The sequence below is a fragment of the Ciconia boyciana genome, chromosome 2 (assembly GCF_034638445.1).
Source record: "Ciconia boyciana chromosome 2, ASM3463844v1, whole genome shotgun sequence".
Lineage (NCBI taxonomy): Eukaryota > Metazoa > Chordata > Aves > Ciconiiformes > Ciconiidae > Ciconia > Ciconia boyciana.
Window position 1 is genome coordinate 161069459 of NC_132935.1, and position 20882 is coordinate 161090340.

Sequence of the window (20882 nt, forward strand, 5' to 3'; positions counted from 1 at the left end):
CATAGATTCTAGGCTGCCATCCAATGTCAGGAAATGTTCCCTCCCGGCAGGGGATCCAGGCTAAAAGGTTATTTAATACTTTCTGGTTGATCTTGTATTTGGAATAACTGCCTTAAATGATGGGGTTTGGCCTGAGAAACTGTTTGCTTACCTGGCACCTGAACTTCAGTGATAAACTTTAATGTCCTCCTCTGAGTATTCCCACAGCACACAAAGGAGACTTCACGCAGTCCCGCTAGCTATAAATCTGACTTTTTTAAAGAAAAAATCAAAATCAGATGTTGCTCATTATCTCTTCCAACTCCTATCTATCCGTCAACATCCAAAAGTTTTAAAAGCCCTGCTTAAGCATGTCTCCACTCCATTGATGGAATATCCTTTAATATTTTATAGCTCTGACTTGCACTTCTAAAAGTACTAATTAATCTCACTAGATAAAAACTGGCACAAAATGGCACAAGTGAGAATAGCTCCATCCTTCCTCACAGCAATCGTGTGCCAGTTCATCTTGCAGCATGTAATGATTTACTGTAATAGTTTTAGGCCCGTAATGGGGCCAATAACTGGCATCTGGAAGCTGTGAGGCTCTTTCCCAATGGATGCCATTCACATATAGTTATTTAATTAATTAACAGCTCCACTAGCATAAGCCAGTAAAGAGTCCATTAAAGTTTTTTTTTTTAAATATCTTCCAAAGTAAGAACATATGCTGCACACTGCTTTTCCCTTGGAGAGTGCTTAATGTTGCAACCTGTTTATCTTATGACTGATTTTCAAATTCCACCTTAACCAGCTGCTTTTTGCTCAACTTTAGGATTCGGCAGAGAGCGAACTGCCGAGCACTCAGCAGGAGCAGCGGAATAACATTCTACCTGCATGTGCTCATTCCCGCGCAAGGTGCCAAACCCCTGCAACGGCTGCCTGGCTGTCTCTGCGCTGTTCCCAGACGTTACACGTGATGCACTTTCACTTGCCCATTTCTCTGCTGAAAAAAAAAAAAAAAAAAGAAAAAAATCAAGGTGTGGAGTGCATTTGGAATAAGCAAAATACCAGTGGGAAAACAAACCCCACCAGACACTGGAGGGAGTTGGTCAAGTTTGTAAAAAGCATTTGAGAGCCCAGTCCCATGTGAAATGTGGAAAAGCTATCAGGGGCCATAAAGCCAGCAAAGATGGGTTTGGTCTGGTTACAGTGCCAAAGGACTTTACTTCCCAAATGATGAGGATTCCTATTCCTGAGGTGCAATTAAATGCAAAGCAGGTCCTAATGGGTGCTGCTCTGCAGTAGGGTGAAGGGCTCATCCGTAAGCCTCCCTCCTTCTGCAAGGAGCTGAAACAGGAGATAAGAGTGGCTTCCTTTGCCACTGTCCGGGCACACGCACATGCAGTGTGCAGCTCTGGCATGGTGCCGTGCAGCAGGCGTTATCTAAGGAGCTGCCCCATAAGGACACAGCAGACATGAAACTGGAGAACCTCTGACAAGATGGTAACGTCATTTAACAATAACTGTCTAAAGTAAGCACTGCTAACATGGCATGGCACGGCACAGTGTTAGCTCCCTGGTACTGGATCATGATGTATAGGACATGTCAAAAGTTACATAATCCTTGATGCAGAATCCTTTTCTCTTCTCTGGCTGTAATGCGTTGTGTTGTTCCTCCTCCCGCGCTCCCTCCCACCGGCCCGCAGCACAGCTTTCTGCCTGCAAGGCTTTCAGCGTGGCATGCAGCAAGGCTTTGGAAAAACAGCAGTGCCCTGGAGCGGCCGTCACCTAGAGCCCTTCAGCTGGGGCCTCATCCCTGTGATCCACCACGGATCATCCAGGGGCTGTGAGAAACCCAGGGGAAGGCCAGCAAGAGCTCGGTTTGATACCCTTGTGAGAGAGATGTCAGGTTTGCTTTGCCTAGATGTCAGGTATGGATGAGTGAAGAGGCATCTTTTTAACTTTTAACGTTTCATGTTCCTGCCTAGGTAGAGCCTCAGGCCTGACAAGCGTGAAAAGTTCCGCACCCAGCTCCCTTCCAAGTCCATCTGGACCTCTGAAATTGCTCTTCAGCCTAAACCCCCTAAAGCGATCAGTCTGTCAGGGCTTCTGGGTCATGGCAAGACCTCAATGGTAGTCCTCCTCCTTACAAAAGGTAATGGCAGTTGCTACTGCCTCGCAGGCAAAGCAGGGACTGTAGAGGAGGTGGTTCCCACTTTTAGGCAGTCACCTACTGCTCAGAGCCCTCTCCAGGAAGTGGCACACGGACTGAGTTCCTTCTTCTGTAGGAGGCCATTCAAACACGCATCTCCCACCTTCCTCGGCAATACCTCATCCCCTGTGATAATGTGCTCTCCTGGGCAGGAGGAAGGAGGGAGACTGTGCATTCGTTATTGCGTGTGTCTGTATGACCTGTAATTTGCACAAACTCTATCAGAAGTCCCTGGAGCAGAGGCCAGAGCTCAGGCTCTCTCCTCCCAGGAAAGTGCCATAACCAATAGGCCATGCAAGGCCATCTCAGCTAACTTCACATATCAAGTAGCTAGATACCTAGATGTCTCATACAGGCAGCAGAGCAACAGGCATTTCCTGTCCTGAAAGGAGACAAACATCTCTCTTGAGTTCCTTTTCCTCTCCACTGACTGTACGTGGAGCCTGTGGTGACTAACAGAGTCTTTGAAGTCCAGTTGTTCAATATCTAAATCAGGGCAGATGAGTTCCCCCTCTCCTCCCTCCACCCCTTTCCTGTCCTGTCTTTCTATCCCAGTGAACCTTTCATGTTGTCGCAGCTCTAACAGGAAGACCTGGGAGCACACGGTTACCCTAATCCCCTGCAGAGCAACCAAGAGTTAGGGGCTAGAAGGCTCACCATGGAGCTGTGGGCTCGAACCATCTCCAGAAGTTGTCCTGTCACCCAGCGACTGTGCAGAGGATGTTCATGGGATATGGTTTCCTTTCCCCACTTATTTTAGTAGACAAGACTGACCGCGTCTTGGATCTTCGCAACAGATGCTGTAGACACCTATCTTCTGCGAAGAACTGTAAAAAAAATATTAATTAATATGGTAATTAATACCGCATGGGTGCTCTGTGCTTTTGTGGAAAGCAAAGCAGCTATAAACCCAGTTTAACTGGCTATTCTGTTTCGCTGATTTGTACTGCTCTATTACTCCAATGAATATACTCTTTAAATGGGATTTAGGCTTAATATTACTCATCTTCAAAATATTAGAAGTATCCCACAGTAGCCATGACTTCAGGTTTCTTGATTAGAGTCCATTTACAGATAAATTATCTCAAGGTGGAATGAATGTTAAGCACATATATCCGGAATTTAAAGTAAAACGCCTCGAACAGATTTTGCAGCTAAACTAAAACCAAGCAGCAGAAAATCCAAAACACTCATACCTAAAGGTACACTTAAAATCCAAACAGGTTAAGATTAGAAAGTGCATTCTGTAGCAAATATATTCCCTGGTAGATTTTATTTCATGAGAAAAATCCATCTTCTGTCATAGGTCTCATGAAAAAATTTTGACCAGCTACAGCTACCTCTGCAAGGTCACGGGCAAGTCCAAAGACGCAGTGTGGGACCTTTGTGTGCTGACTTCCTACCTCCACATCCAGCCTTTAGACCAACCTTCTGTTTCTTTTCTAAGTTTGCAAATACATTAGACTGAACTTCTATTACGAAGTTCTTTGATTCTCTACTGTGGAAGAAAACCCAATTCACAGCCTGAGAACTTCCTGGGATGGAAAGATGATGGTGCGATTTTCTGTTTCCAGTAGTGTCACTGGAGGATCAGCAAGTATCGTTAAAACCATACGACAGAACTTTCACTGGACATATGCCGTATAATGTAAAAACACTCAAAGGATTAACAGCAATCAGTGGATATATCTCTAGCTGTGCACAGACAGCAAATCTACAAAGAAGGGATTAGAGATACAGGATATGAACCTGCAAGGAAAAAAATATAGTGGAGCCAGAAATGAAAGCATAAGAGAAAGGTTATTCCTGTATTTGTAAAATTTTATACAAATCCTTGTGTTACATGATGACTTATTTGTATTGCAGCAATATGTAGAGATCCCACAATAAGAGACCAGTCACAAGATGCTGGGTTTTGTATACATTGATCATGAAAAAAGAGTACATGCCCTGAGGCTTGCAGTCCAAGAGCAATTCCTTGCAAGTGCATCCACATCGTTCTACTGTCAATACGTGGAAATCCAGTCCCAGGTGTTAGCCCAAAATAGTTATTTAAACAAGAAACATCTTTATTCTTTTGATGCTCATTATTAAAATAAAATGCCTTTATTACGAATTTTAACAAGACCCATGCACTCCCTAGCTAGCTTTACTTCATCACCCTCTTATCTAGCAAGTTTTTCCTAATGTCAAATCTAAATTTTATTAGCTGCAAATGAATCTGGTTCCTTCTTTCCCTATCCCCCAGTGGCCATGAGGAAAGATTTATCACTATCCTCCTTACAATAAACTTTAACATATTGCAAGATTTTTATCATGTCTCTTCTTTAGACTCTGCTGTTCCCAGACTAAACAAACAATCTTTTCAACATTTCCTCCTAGGTTGTTCCTTCTATGCCTCTGATATTTCTAATGTCTCTCTCCTGGACTCTCTCCAGTTTGTCTACATTTTTCTTACAGTGCAGTGCCCAAAACTGGACACTGTATTCCAGCTGAGGCCTTACCGGTGCCAAGTGGAGTAGAATAATTATCTCCTATGTCTTAGGTTGCAGTCACACATCCTGTTCTGCCTGCAGCTGAGCTGGGTGAAAAGAAATAAACTTTTCACCCACTCCAGCTGCTTATCACCACCCCTCAGCTGCAGGCTCTCCCCCTCCCAGGTCACCCAGCATAACTGCCGTATAATCGTTCCCTAACACAATCTGGGTAAATGATCCAGGTTAGAGTCAAAAATTCAAAAAAAAGGTCTTTTCTAATCATCAGTTTAACAGACCCAGGTAAGGCTGAGGTATAAGAAGGTATAAAGAAGCCAAAACTTCAGGTGAGAGGAGATGATGAGCAACAGGGTTACGGACAGCGGCTTTCGCTGCTGGAGTAACTGCAGCCAGAAAACGAAGCCCGATATCGTCCTTATATTCAGCCTTTAGTTCACTCTGTGCCCCCAGTCCCTCCCTATGCTGCTGCCCAGCTGGGAGGTCCCCTTTTTGCATTTCTCCTCCCAAAGTGCAGTAGGTCGCACTTAATCATGAGGCTGATTTTGTAACATTTTTCCCCATTATCAATGCCATTCTAAATTCAGATTTTGTTGTCCCTAGTAAGACCATCCCGAACAGCGGTGTTTTGTAAGCACATTCACTGTTCTCACACCCAGGGTGATTATGAAAAGGATGAAGGGAACGGCAAGGCCTGGCTGAAATGCCTTCCTAGTATGACAGCAATACCTTCATAGCCATCACCCACAGGTTTTCATCCACTTCTGCAGCCACCTTAGAGTGACAATGTTTTGTGTCTGCTCACAGCACTGCACAGAACTGGGTCATATGGCTTACTAGTGTCACAGTACAAATTTCCACGGGTTTCCTCCACTTACTCTTCCTATAGAGAACACCTAGCAGGACACCACACGAGCTTCTCACACTGGTAGAAGAAATATGACTAAACATCTTGGAAATTCTGTACTGATTAGACTGGAGATGAACATTTCTTTTCTTAATCTGTGGCTTCTGCAAAGATATGATGGAGACCTGAGTTGGCTGCTGATCAGTCTCGCAAATCCTCTGCTCCTCTGCAGAACAGAGTGTTTCATGATCTGAGGAATGAAGACTTGGGAAAACAACAGTGCTAAGATACTTTTGTCACAGTCCTCAGCACGAGCTGAGGACTAAGGGCATCTCTATACCAACCAGGACCACCAGACACAGTGAGGCCATTCAACAAAGTGACTCTGAGAGACTCCCTCCCACAGCTGACGTTTCTTTCTGCCGTTAGACGGAGTTATACTCGTTTTGGTTTATTGCCTTCAGCTCCGGGTATACCTGCATCCCACCCTTTGCTTACCCATGCATCCTTTCCCTGTTCATCCTCATTCCCTGTTTTTCCCCTTCTTGTCCACTTTCCATCTCCTCCCATTGAAACTTTCCTCCAACAGCTTCCTCCTTGTTTTCTCAGGCTCCCCTCTGCCACCTTGCCATTCTCCTCTTGGCACCACCACAGCCCCCATTAACCGCATGCATGCACTGCTCTGCCCGGACACAGCTGTGATGACTCTGTTCACGCTGCAAACCCTGTCTATTTTCTCAGGCTCTTTGGAAGTGGAGGGTTAGGTAGTGCGAGCTGATGGCAGGATGAAGTAATAGGAGTAGAGATGAGGTGAAGTTCTTGTTCTGTCTTGAACACAGACTGCCAATCATGCCATAATAGATGGTGGTTCTGGGCAGGGAACAGCTTTTCAGCCCACCAAAATTAGACCATTAAATGGAATTTCCTCTATGGGCTAATCAGGATTTGAACCCATTTCTCTGGAGATAAAAGGCACAGCTCAATCTCCTGATTTGCGAGGTCATCTGGAATACAAATCAACTTTCATGTATTCATTTGAAATGTTTTTATGTAAGGGATTTTTTTTTTTAACCTGCTTGTTAGTGCCTTGTGCCTAAACTGGAGCTGTGAAGTGACTTTTTCTCACTAGAGGCTAAATAAAGTACTGTACTGTTTTTATAAATGTCCTAAGCTTTGCCAGAAGGCTGGCAATGAAAGAGGCTGGCAGGAGACAGGCACCGTCTCTGTTCTGTATCACGGAAGTAAGCCCAAGGACGCTGGCCAGTGCCTCCCATCCGCGGGAATGTGACCAATTAACGCGCAGATGATGTCATTGGATGGCAAAAGCACTTCCCTCGCAGCTCTCCCTGCTCTGCCAGCTCCAACCTTCAGTGTATTTTCCTCAGTCTGGTCCATGTACTGTAATAACTAAGTCAACTGGAAAAAATATTGAAGAAAAGGCTGAGGAAAAACAGAGTGTAGGGGCAGCTGGAGCCAGCAAAGAAGGCACACTGAGAGCTATAAAGAAGCTTTGTGCAGCAGCTTCTCTCAACTTCAGGATATTTAGCTCCACAGGAGTTGGAGAAGATGGGTAATAAGCTGGCCTTTATTTTAAGGGATATCCCTTGTAGTCTCAGCTGCATAAAGATCAGTCTTTGGGTGTGTGGAAACAGTGCTAACAGTATCTCCCTTTCAGTACCTCCTGCTGCTCACTCTGTTGAATGGCCTCGGTCCAGCTAGAGAGGAAAAAAGCCTTCCATCGCAAAACAGTCATCAGTCTGAAGGAAAAGAGGTGATGAAAAGAGGCTGCGAGTGATGAAGTGAAGTAATAATTTATAGAAAGATACATGACCACAGCACTCAGGTGCCTGCTCAGGAACAGGGCCTCGTACTGCTAATCCTGAATGTGAGGAATACGTGCCTGTGCTTCCCCTGCCCCAGAGCACGCACCGCGTACTGCCCCGGTGCAGGCGAGCAGAGCACGTCTCTTGGCTTCACCTGCGTGGACTGCCCTGTGCGCAGGGTCAGGGAGCACCAGCCTGGGTATGGGATGAGGCTGCTCCGAGATCAAGCCAGGAAGACAAGGGTCAGTGAGGGACGTGGCCGGGCTCAGACGTAGCTGCAGCATCGCTCAGGCAAGGATCCAGGGCGAGGGCTGGAGCAAAGGCAGCTCCCGAGCGAAGGGGTCAGCCCCCGGCAGAGCCTCTCCCAGCTCATCTCACGCAGCTCCTTTCCCAGCAGCCTGCTCCCAGGTTGCAGCTGTGCCGCATCGGAGTCGGGCTTGAGCACCAGCAGCCAAACCCTTGGAGGGGACACGAGGTTTTGCAGAGGCTGTCGGCGCACCCAGGATGTGGATGTACCTATGTAACTACTTATAGAATTGGCCTACAGAAGTGACTACTCCACACAAACCACTAGTCAAGACATCCAAATGGCTACGTGCAATTCAGGAGTACATACATATTTGCAAATGGATTTTGTATTATTGTGAATCAATACGTGCAATGCTGATTACGCATATACGTAAATTCTAATTGGCTTTGCGTTATTGTGAATCGATACACGTAGTGCTGATTACGCATATATACAAATTCCAACTGGTCTTGTATTATTGTGAATCAATATACGTATTGCTGATTACACCTATCCAAGTTTTTACATTTTATAGCTGATGGGGGAGAGCCAAGCTTTGAGGACGGACGGGAAGAAGAAGCAGTCTTACAGGCATTGAGCAGAATGTCCCAGGGACCAATGTGTTAAACTGATCAAAAACCAAGTTTAAAATTTTACTTGGAAAGAAATTCAAAATAAAATTGCCTTGAATGTATCACAAGGGAAGGCCGCTTGAAGTGTTCTGTTGTGCTAGGCAAGCCAGCAAATGTTCACACTTCCTTTTAACCACAGTCACCTGCACACAGTTAGCGAACATTTTTCTACCCTCATCATTTTGCTCCCAAGCCTATGCTTTTCTGTTCTACCTCCATTACAAAACTGGCTTCAAATCATGTCTCCAGTCTGATGTGACAGAGATGAAGAGCAAAAAGATGCCAGATTGCTGGTGGGGGCTCTGGCTGACTGGTACATCGCTGGTAGCTGGAATGTGCTAAGACTAAGGGAGAGCAAAGGAGCCCAAGTTTTTCAGATGCAATTGGAAGGTTCCAGGGGACTTGTCTCTGCCTTGCGAAACACTGTGCAGATCTTCCAACTGGTAAAATGCGAAGTGACAATAAGTGAAATAAGCTACTTTATAATTCAGCTGTAAGTGTCTTCAAGAACCATATGACTGAATTATAAATTGTTTAATAAAATAAAAGTTCTTCTTGTCCTAGAAAGGTTTTCTTTCTGAAGGCTTTTCTTTCATCTGAAGGCTACTTCAGATGTTCAGTTAAATGTATTGTGACCAATGTAATTATCATTTGCCTGTATCTCAAAATTGTCTAATCAAGCACTAGCGGGCTGAGTATTTCATATGCACAAATACAGTGATATTGAACTCTTTTCTTGTGGATTTAATCTTCCATTTCCACTCACCAGAAATACAAAAAATGTGATGAGAAGGGCTAGACATAAGAGTATAATCGGTAAAACTAGCCTGGAATAAACACTGGCTCAAAAATCAAAAGTAAGGTTGGGCATAAGTTTACTGCAGGAGGAGAGGAGAGCAAAACAAGTGGAGAAAAAAAGGAAAACAAGCAGAACTAACTACTTTTAGAATGGGAGTTTGCTCATGTAATGAAAGGGATTACATCATGTTTGTCTGCAGTAGTGAAGGGCTGAACTCGGTGACCTCAGATATCCCTTCCAGCTTCTTGGGCACACAGATACCATTTCACTGAGCACAAAAGAAACACCTGACCCCGCTTCCTTCTGCCACTGAACCAAACCATGCAGGCTGTCTATGGGCAGGAGAAGCAATTTATGTGTTGACTGCTTTTTTAGAAAGGCACTCAGAGTGTTATCCATGCTCCTTAACCTCTGGATTTAGGCACCTTAGTTCCAGAGGTGCTAAAGGGAGCACTGCCTAACCACCATCACTGCCTAATCCCTGAGGAGCCCTTCTGCTCAGCTGGAAAGCCTGGTCGGTCTCCCACCTAAGCTCTTCTGCAACCTAGATTTAGGCCCAATCCTACAAATCACTTGAAAGATCACTGGAAGGGCATACTGAGAAGACGCTGACAAATGCTAACAGGAACACCATGGGGAACGTGAAATCTCTTCCCACCTTTTTCATAGCAATTTGGACACACACTCAGGAAGCAAGAAAAGCGCGCTGTAGGCTCTGCTCAGCCTAGTGCCACTGGTTGTTTCTTAAAAAAGAGCGAACCCGGCTCAGTTTGGCACCCAATAGAAGAGGTTCCTCCAGGGCCAAGAGCCCAAAGGACAGCAGTTCCCGTGGGCAGCCCTGAGGCAAGGGCTGGAGCGTCGGGGAGAGAAAGGGAGCGAACACAAATGCAGCATTTAGCACTGGCTACATCCCACCAGCTCTTCCTTCACCTAGGAAAGCAGATTGGCTTTTTGACTCACTCTCTGCATATGAAGCCTAAATGTCTAATCTAGGTGACCTGGCTTGTCCTGCTGGAGTCAGTCCCATAATTTCAGCTTTTGCAATGACTAATGGGGACCTAAATTAGGTGGTCTTTTTTCCTGAGCTCAGTTCCTCAACCCAACTTCCCGGGCATAGGATGACTGTTGCAATTAGCAGCACTGTGACTGACTGGGTAATAATAGTTTCAGGTTGTGCTGCACAGATTTTACAAGTATTTCAAAATGCCACTGAGCTTTACAGTGCATTGCTTTTCCCTGCAGACTGAAGGAACAGCATCCACCAGCCCTGTGTACCAGGTATGTCTGTCAGCAGTGTTAATTCACCATAAATATTGTCTCCCCCTTTGTGGATGCCGTCTCCGTCTGTCCTTCAGGATGCAACAATCACACTGTGTTGCCCATTCCTCGGAGTAGCTGGTATTCAGCAGAATACAATATCCCTTCTTTGGTATTTTGTATTGCTACTTTTGTATTGCCATTTTGGGAAGAAATGGGTGTATGGGCCGCCTGCAGAAACTCATCAAGAGCTGTTGTTCCTGCTGAGTTCCTGCGGGCAATGTGGAACAAACAGGCTCCAGAGCCTCTCTCTTTCTCTCTCGCAGAGGCAAGACCCAGCCCAACAGCTCCTGCCGTGCATGTGGCTGCACCCCAGCATCCCCCCGACTTCAAGCACTCCGGCTGCTAACGCAAGGTGGATTCAGAGGTGCTCATTTAGGTTTTCTCCTGTTTCTTTTTCCACCCTGATTTTTACCTCTGTCAGCACAGACAGGTGCAGACAGATGTGAGCTCACCCTGCCCGTACTCCAAGCCAACCGGACTTGTGCCAGCCCCTGTCTAGGAGCCACAGAACTATATTAGCATGGCTCGGTGCCCAAGCTAATATGCCTGCTGAGAAGGCATGGGCAGAAGAAGCTTGTGTCTGTCTGCACAGAGCCTAACAGGCCTGCCCTGGAAAGCTGAGGACCAGCCACCTCTCTCGAATAACAGACAAATTTTTGTTAAATATGGATACAGGCATGAAAGCAAAGGGCTCTGATCATTTCAGGAAAGGCCCTGTTATCTTTCTTTGAAACTGCCATGGATCAATCCAGCAGAGACCCTCGGAAGAGTACAGTAAAAGCCAAGACGCTGGGGAGCTGGCCACCTTCTTACCTCTGCTCTGGCCCTCCCAGTCCAGATTGCCTGTGTTTACCTCCCCTTCCTTGAGGGAAATGGAGCATAACGTGCACTTTCCTAATGTAATTTAGGCCAGCAGATATTGCTTGAAAGCTTTGTGGCGGTCTGACATTAAAAAATTATAAATCTGTTAAAAAAGGTAACACTTTTCTAGAACACAGTCACACATTATATCCTATTTTGATAGAAAGAGAACTGTACCAGCATGCTGCAGCACATATGTAGGGATGTCAAAGAAAATGAAGAATTTTCAAAAGAAATTCCTGGCTGCTAATAAAAAGTTTACTATCTGATCCTTTGTCTATCAATATAGTGACTCAAAGCTGTTTCTGTTGTAATATATAAATGCATTCAGTGTTTCTTTGTGCAATAGCTACTTGGCGTAGCCTGCGAAGACATAACTTCCAATGTTTGTGACCAGGTGGAAAATGTCCAGAAAAAAAGTCCAGTGACAATGTGCTCAGTTTTCTCAGAACGATAAGGAGAACTAGGAAGTGAGCTACTTCTTAATTTGGGCTACCTTCAGATAAAAAGTTTCTGACTGAATTTGTATTTGGTAATCAAAGGTCAGCAGCCAAATCTACTTCCCTATTCTAAAACTCCTATGAGCTTCACACCCAAAAAACCTATCATCTCTTTTTTGTTGTTGTTCCCTTTCTCTCTAACTATTATAATCCAATAACAGCATTTGGTGGAATCGGAATAACAGACAATTCTCATAAATTAAGCAGACTTCATGAAGAAGATCTTATGACTACTTTGAAAAGCAGTATGTTATCCTGAGGTCTGGCCATGTCTGATAGATATTCAAAGTTTCAGCGATGTTTGTTAATCGGAGGAGCCTTTCTATCATAAGCTGTCTCCATACAAGCCTGTAGAGAAGTTAATATGAATAAAAAGAAATAGCTAAAATCTTCAAGTCCTGGAAGAAAATCAAGAGTAGAAATTGCAGTTGCTGGATGTTTTCTTTCTGCATCTGAATGGGTCAGCATGGAAGAAGGAGCACCTGGAACAAAAATGGTCACTCTATCATTATGATTCCAGAGGTTGCAGCTATCATCCTGTTGCATATCCTCGGGAAAGTCCATACTGAAAAGACTGCACTGTGCTGAGATGCTTGAAAAATTATTTGGATTGTGGCACGCAACAAACATCTATTCATTAAAGTCTTGCAATTGTGACCCAGCCCTTCGTCTTGCACAAGACCTATAAAAAAGGCTGAGTGACTATAAATGTGTCCCTTGAAGCAAATTATGGAAGACATTATAGGAAGACTGGTTTCCAGCCAGCTTTTCCAGCTTAATGAATTCCTTTCAAGGATGTGTGAAAGCTCCATTGAGACCAATGGTGAGTATCCTTGGACTCCTCTAGGAAGATTTTATAAGGGGTCCTGACTATTGTATTCTTATTTTTCTTCTATTTTCAGAGAGAAGTTAGAAAATAATTTGAAATGGTAATGCTACAGTTCAAACACTTTTCACTGTGAGAACAGACCTAACCGATCCATGAAAAGTCAGCAAAAGGCTCTTCAGCAGATTCAGTTTTATCATGGTAACAATCAGCACACAAATTATTACAATTTGTGTGCTGCCCATTCTGGAAGAGATAAAAAAATATTTTCCTGCATCTTCCACATTAAAACCCTGTTCATTTAATTAAGGCACAGATCTGGACTTTCAGTGTGTTCCTACAGACATCAGCTATACATAGATATGGAATGAGAACATGAAGAGTCAAGGAAGACTTTGCTCAGATCAAATATCTGTAGGTACCTTATATTTATGATACCTCTTGCAGCAGAAGGACTTTCATCTACATATTTACTGTTATCAACTGACTTCACACATTTTCTGTTTCTCCATTAACAGAGAGAGAAAGATAATGATCTGCAGTGTTTCTCTAGAGAATGGTTTGCTCTTTCAGAAACCATTGCTTCAATTACTGCTGCCCAAGATGTTGGAATGAGTGGAGAGTGAGGGAGAGAAATTATGAACTATATGGAGAGAACCTACTAAGGGCAATGAATGCGAAAAAGAGGGATGTTTCATCTGGGAAGGAAAAGGCACAGGGCAATGGGGAAAAAGATGGTAAAGAAAGAGAACAGTGTATAATATGCAGACAGAAAGGATGGGAGATGAATGAATGGAATAAAAAAAGAAAAGGGAATTAAGTTTTAGCTGAAAAGTTCATCACAAATTCTTTGTTTGTTTGTCTTCCCATCCAGTTGTACTAGAATAGCCTGATATTCGACTTTTCGCTTAGGTACTAGAACAAGTCACAAAGCACACAGAGTTTAAAAAGTATTACATATGCCAGCACAAGTCAGACCAACTGTATGCACTCTGCTGGACCTTGTCAGATTAATTCCTGCAACTGCTGTTGGTACCCTTCTTTCTAAAGTGCTATGTAAATGGTAACTTGTGTTATTATCCAAGGAGATAAACATACAAGAATACGTGTCGTCACATGTAGCAGAAATTACCCACACATACTAAAACACATGCCATTACCTGGAACCAGTAACCATACAGGTCTGCAGGCTGACTCTCAATGGAGTTGCCAACTAGAGGTGCTTTTGTCTCTATCAGTAAGGCCTAACACATTATGTGTTTGTATGGGGAGGAGACGCCCATCAGGAGTATCTTGCTACAGCCTACATTCATGGGCAACATGCAAGAACCAGTCTTTCAACCAGTTTGGAAAGCTGAGCCATAGATTCTAAGCATTTCCCTATTTTATTGTTTTTCAGACTACAGACAGAGGAAAATTAATTCCCTATGTAATTCCATTGAAATCTAGTACATTAACTGAAGGACTGCATTTATTTAAGCCTGTACCAATATTTATGAGATGAATTTAGGCCCAGAATGTGTTGGCTGATGGCCCTTTATTGGGAGATGAACTGGATTGCTTTACTGGGAAGACTCCCCAGCCATTGGAGTGACAGTGGGGAGTGGGGAGGAGGAAAGAGAAGAAAAGGGCAGAACAGAGTGTCGAGACCACAATAATTAATGCTTAGTGAGGCAGAAAAGGAGACAGACTCACAGGACGACAATTCTAGCATTTTAATTCATATGTGGTGGAGTTTCAAAGTCAAATCAATGGCTTGAAAGCAGCTTTATCTACACAGAGCTGTACCACAAGGAGTTTATACACTTCCCATTATTTAAAAAACAACCACAACTAGCATTAAATTGTCTTGCCAGAGCAACAGAAGTCTTGCCGTAGACTGCAGGAACAATAAAGGTGGGACAATCTTTTAAACCTTACTCATTTTAGATTTTAGAAATACACCTGACTTTGGTACCACAGCAGCAGAGGCCTGCACAGCTGAGAATAAGAGACAGTTCATTTCAATACAGGGACGATGATTTGGGTATATTTGAAAGTAATTAGAGATAACAGAGCTAGAAAGAAGCTGGAAAGGATTACAAAGAAAGAGAGGGAGCATGAAGAGAACGTGAAAAACTAACGTAAGAAAGATGTAGACCCTTCCAATGGTTTGCATATCCTGGAGATGAATTTTCAGTCTACTTTTCCAAGTAATTTAGAAGTTCCTAAGGCTGAAGAATATACCTCTTGCAAGACACAGATTTTGCACAGTGCTTTAATATAGAGATAAAAAATATAAGTCCATTGCCTTAAATAAAGTGGGTCACGATGCACAAAAATGTACGTGCTCTTTGAAACACTCAGCAAAGCGATCAAAATTCAATAATAGTTTCTTCAGCTCCCTACAGGGGAAGCAGTTTAGAAGCAATGTGGCAGTCTCATGGAAATTACGACATGGAAATTACTGCTGAATTCAAGGTCAAAATTAGTACCAGAGTCAGTATAGGATCAATGATCTTCTTTAGTTCAGTTTCAAATACTACTTACTTAAAAATATTATCAAATTTTAGTTTGTCACATATATTTATACTTGTGAAACATAACATCCCTATGTATTCTGTTTACTCATGTAGAAGTTGGGTCTCAGAGACTTCCACCTCTTCTTTGCAATTAAACTCTGCCACAATTATCTCTAAGTTTGAAACCTCCAGAATGGATTACACAACAATTTAGGGCAAGCAGAGAGGGACCTTTGGGATCACCAGTCTGTGGACTGCAGAGAAGTTTTGACCGCTGTGCCCGTACAACACTCAGGCTCTGCTCACTGCTTTGGATACCTCTTCAGTTCTAGGTATAATTCATATTTTTAGTGATATACTGTTAAGTCTTTCATAATTTGGAACTCCATTTAAATATTGTGACTCCTTTAAATCTGAGTTGTTGCTATTGGGAGCTTGGTTTTCCAAAACCAACAGCTGAGTATTTTTGGTCTGTTCATCAAAACCGCACTTGGTACATTTTGAGCTCCTTAAGTCAACTCAACCATTTTCAATGTTCTTGTATTTGCATACTTGCATTTGCTTGGTTGGTTTGCCCCTTTGTTGCTGGATTGGCAGGGGTGGAGTATTCCTAGTTTCTTGCTGGACCTTTATGAAAGGCAGATCACCTTCCAAGACTGGAGGTCAGAACATTCCTGCTTTTACAGGTGTTATGCACAGACATGCCAGGGGACTAAGGAGTGCTGCAAAACTTTTCCTCTATGTTAGCACAAGCAAGCAGTGTGAGTCCTTGTGCTGGTTTTGACTGGGATAGAGTTAATTCTCTTCACAGTAGCTAGTATGGGGCTATGGTTTGGATTTGTGCTCAAAACAGTGTTGATAACACAGGGATGTTTTTGTTACTGCTGAGCAGTGCTTACACAGGGTCAAGGCCTTTTCTGCTTCCCACCCCACCCCACCAGCGAGGAGGCTGGGGCTGCACAAGAAGCTGGGAGGGGACACGGCTGGGACAGCTGACCCCAACTGACCAAAGGGCTATTCCATACCATATGGCGTCATGCTCAGCATAGAAAGCTGGGGAAGAAGAAGGAAGTGGGGGTCGTTCAGAGTGATGGCGTTTGTCTTCCCAAGTAACCGTTACGCGTGATGGAGCCCTGCTTTCCTGGAGATGGCTGAACACCTGCCTGCCCATGGGAAGCAGTGAAGGAATTCCTTGTTTTGCTTTGCTTGCACACGCGGCTTTTGCTTTACCTATTCAACTGTCTTTATCTCAGCCCATGGGTTTTCTCACTTTTACCGTGCTGTTTCTCTCCCGCATCCCACCAGGGGGGAGTGAGCGAGTGGCTGGGTGGGGCTTAGTTGCCAGCTGGAGTTAAACCATGACAGCCCTCCAACATCAAGCAATATGGCTACACATCAGTATGATCCCCTCCAGCCCAGTCAGACTGGGGCTGAACCCTGAGATGCTGTGTAACGAAGTAAATAGGAAAATGTCCGTGTCTGAAAAGAGAATTGTCACTGTTGGTATAATGACTGCTATGCTTCCTGGAAAATGCAACATATTGTGGTACTTTGTTCAGGTACTTTTTTTTCAAGCCACTATTGCCAGCTCCAAATGTTCAAGAACTACAGTTTGACACTCAAAATCATAAGCCTGTCTGTAAAATGATAAATGTGGAGCTCTTCTACTTTGCTTTCTGTTTTTTGAGCCGTTAGGGTGCACCTGGGTCACATTTGCAAGCTTTATACTCTAACCATTAGGACTAGAAACTTACTTAAATTAAAGAAAGAGGAAAGCTGAGTTTCTAACCCCATTACACAACTCTAGTAGCTGGAGTGTAAGGAGTGAAACATCAAACATCACAAGACTTGTGATAACATTATGAGTGCTGACAACATCAATTTAGAGTAGGAGGTGGGATAGCAGGAGAAACTCAGGGCAAATGGATTTACTTTTTATCTTAGTGTTTTTACAGGCTCTCTACTTTTATCTTTAATCAGAAGTTTTCAGTGGCAGCTCTTTCTTTGTGTATCTGTGCATGACATTAAAGGGTCACTTCTGCATTAATACGTGATGCCATTTGCTAACTGCATCTTTCTGTCAAGATAACATGAAAAGGTAGGTGTACCGACAGTACACCTGGTGCTAGTATCACAGCAAAGAGGTATTATGGAAGTACAGGTCATAAGTGCATGGCTGAAATGATATTGAGAGGGATTCCAATTCCCTGTTGTGTGTGTGAAGAATCAGGATGTTTCTCACGGCTATGATATTTACTGCCTGAGTGAAGAATATTGTATTGAGAATTTCCTAGTAAAGTTCCACATTCTTTGTGAAATGGGTTGTTATAAGGCATTGCTTGCTATATCTTTTATGCCTTAAAATTATCTCAATGAAGAATAACACGGAACTTAAAAATCTACATATAGCTAAACCTTTCACTAGAATAAATTAGCTGTAATTAAGCCAAGTAATTAACGGATCACTATGATTACATATCAGCAGACTGGCCAGATCAAGAATTCAGGTCAGTCTTAAGTAACACCAAAGTGGCAGCGGTGACAAAGTGGCCAGCTGTCCCTCCACTATTAGAGTTAGTTTCCAAATCATGGATGCTTTTATTGTTTGAAATCCTCCAGTTAGTTAGAGGGAATTGTGTACTCACCAGTCCGTTCAACCACATGCAAAGGGTTGTCAGTAGGCTTCTTGGTCACCCACCTGCTGTCATTGGTCTGATCTGTCACTGATCTGAAAAATGCCAAGGTTGCCCAGTGGTCACTCAGGAGGCAGCTCCAGCAGAATGAATACTCCTGCTCTATCATCATAATCCTGTGATGTAAAGTAGGAGTTAAACCTGGTCCAAACGGCCAGTTTGCTTCAGCTGCTTTGCACAGCTCCAGTGGTACAAGCAGAGCGTACAAGTGAATTTCACGATGACAAGCCAAGTTTTTTATATGTCGTAATGCTGATATTATATATCTTCCACTCATTAAACAGGCTCCAGTCCCATCTGGGTGGGACCGAGTTCTTTAGTTCACGTTCATGGATGATTATGTTGCTAATTGGAAGGAGAGACACAACCGCTGTGTGAACTGAGAGGAGGTGCTGAGGGTCTGCAACGTGGCCCTTGTCACAGGAGGAGTGATTCAGCCCAGCGCTGCCCCGGGAGGAGCAGACCCGTTTCTCATGCTGCATCACTGAGCCTGGGCTGCCCGCTCAGTGCGACAGCAGCAGGGCTGTCCAGGCCCGCTTGTAGGTGCATTTTTGCTCACCCTTTCAGCCCCAATCTTGGCACTGCTCACATGAAGCTGTAACTCTGCACTCGGAACTAGTATCAGCACTAGGAAAGGAGATGAAGGCAGAAGTTAATGTAGGGGAGGATCTCCCTTAAAGCTTCCTCCTCCCCTCCCGGTATCAGAAGTGTGTATTGAACAAGGAATTGTCCCCAAAGAAATCATGTTAAGCCAGAGTTATGTAAATAAATCAGAATATTATAATTATCCCCCCAAAAATGTTACAAACTCAGGAAATTCAAGACAAGTACACATGCATAATCTTGTAGTACTGAAATGCAGAATTCAGAAATCCAAATAACCTCAAATTTGCTCTGAAATGATACATAACCATGTGTAACTCACAAGTGTGACAGAATTTTACAGTTCATAGTCTGAATTTAGTAGAAAAACAATTTTTAAAGAGAAATGAATTTAAGAAATATGTTTCAGTACATTTTTGTTCCACATACCACTACAGGAACAGGGTTTGACCCTTTCATTCTCATGGAGGTGATTTGGTGTTCGGTCTAATTTGATAGATTCCATCTTTCTATAAAACTTGACTACAGAGGTCAGAGAAGGAAATGCACTGTCATCTCTGCCTGCTTTCTTGGGGGAGCATTGAGGTTAGCCTTCTGGATTTAGAATCTTACCACAGAGACAGAAAACAAGATTGGCTAACCACAATGACTTGACTCAAAGAATTAGCAACACTGACATAATGTAGTCATTCCTGAAAATCTAAAGTCAGAGTTCTGCCTACTTTTTTAAATAAACAGCAATCCAAAAATCTAGGGCAATAAAACTCCATAGGCATCTCAGAATTTTATTTCAGCCAACACCAATCTTCCTTCTTTTCAGACAAGCTAAATTATACCGGTAAATCAGCAATGTTAGATCAGTCAAACCAGCTGAATGCAAAAGATGAGGCAACAGACCAAATTTGTACTGTGTATATGAATTACTGACATAAAGGAAAACTGCTCATAAAGTTAAATCTTAAATAAACATGAACCCTCAGTAAGAGTACACACAGAAAAAGAAAGACTACAGTCTAAAACTTCTGAGAGGCCTCTGATTAAATGTACAGTGAAGCGGGAAATGGACTTGCATTTCTCCGTACTTCAGAGGATGCAGCTTATGTAGCCAGAGCTTTAAAGGAGCTAAGTCATACTTACTAAGAGGAGAGCAATAGAGCCATGGAGTGCTGGGGCTAACCACCCAGGAGCATACCCAGTTTGATGGGTTCTGTAGCTGCCACTGCTGGAACAACACTGTTAGCAGCACATGAGCTTGCTTGTTCAAAGCATCTGCATAAACTAGGCCACTGCAGCACAGGCACTCCTGGGACTCATGTTCACTGCCCTGATGGATTTCATTGCAGTGGCCGAAGATGTGATATCCTTGCCTTTCTAGTGGAGGACCCCTTCCTGCACAGATGGCAGACACAAACGTGTGCTAGTTGCTGAGTCACTGATGTGGCTATTAAACTTCCCTGTTAGTTTAAACTGATTTATGTTAAAGATACCAGAGTGGGAGCTGCTGAGCTTCAGCAGCAGTATGTGTTTGCTTCTGCTGATCATACTCTAGTTTCAGTGAAAACTGGGTAATGGAAGCTCCAGCAGCTGAGGAACTGGTACCTGTGGAAATACTAACTACACTACAGGGTCCTGTATCAAACCCTGTGAGACTCTAGAGGTTTAGGCACTCTTTTGAGCAAGGCCAAGGACCTCTTGTCTTACATCAGCCACATCTCTTCCACGTAGATCCCTACATTTGCAGCTCCCAAGCCACATGGGACATGGATTTAGAATGCTCCAATACAACCTTCCTCAAGCTTGCCACATCTGTAGGAACAGAATGTCTCACTGCTTTGTAGGTACCCTGGAATAACCTTTAATCAAAGCAAATATTAGAGAAACTAGAATAAAAGAATACACATGCACATATAGACAGCACAAGCCAGTGAGAAAATAATGATTTTCTCTTCCTGTAATGCAGATCAGCTCCAGGAGGCCTGTCGCTGTTTCATCCAGTGAGCAAGCTGTGAACTGTTTGTGGCTAGGATCCACCATCCCCATACAATGATTTTGATTGAGGTTTTCTCAAGGAGTGCCCAGAGATGAAAAACTGAACTGCCCTTAATGCAGAGCTCGCAACAGATCTCCCTCTGCTCTACTCTTACTGAGCAAGGGACATCTGAACTTGTCTGTGGAAAGCAGCTGAAAAAGAAGGTAGAAAGGGGATAAGAAGGACTCGAGATTAACCGTCCTTTCACTTGGGATTTGTTTGATTTCCTTTCACAATATGATACAGTAGAGGTGGAACAGGTCTACCAGATCAGTGAGTATATCTTACTTGAAGAGCAGGATTAGTATCTTCCCACAGCCATCCACAATGAAGAATGCTCCAGTTGCCAAAATAATTCTGTGCTGAATAGCGAAATCCACAGGTGGGAAGCAATTCTCAGTGAATTTGCTTTCTAGGGTGCTTAATAACCACACATATTTAACATCAGCATCATTCTCTCAGACAAACTAGAG

General features: G+C 43.5%; 1 long non-coding RNA gene across 2 annotated transcripts in view; it reads right to left on the reverse strand.

The window, feature by feature from the left end:
• The window catches only part of LOC140648549 (uncharacterized), a 37586-nt gene that overhangs the window by 7013 nt on the left and 9691 nt on the right, over window positions 1-20882 (reverse strand). Inside the window, exons 2-5 of one of the 2 annotated variants that reach the window (XR_012041271.1) lie at window positions 17730-17893; window positions 2852-3021; window positions 873-985; window positions 152-251 (exon numbers count right to left, since the gene is read on the reverse strand). This is a non-coding gene — a long non-coding RNA (uncharacterized lncRNA). The remainder of the gene's footprint in view (window positions 1-151; window positions 252-872; window positions 986-2851; window positions 3022-17729; window positions 17894-20882) is intronic. The other variant, XR_012041270.1, reaches the window with a different exon arrangement.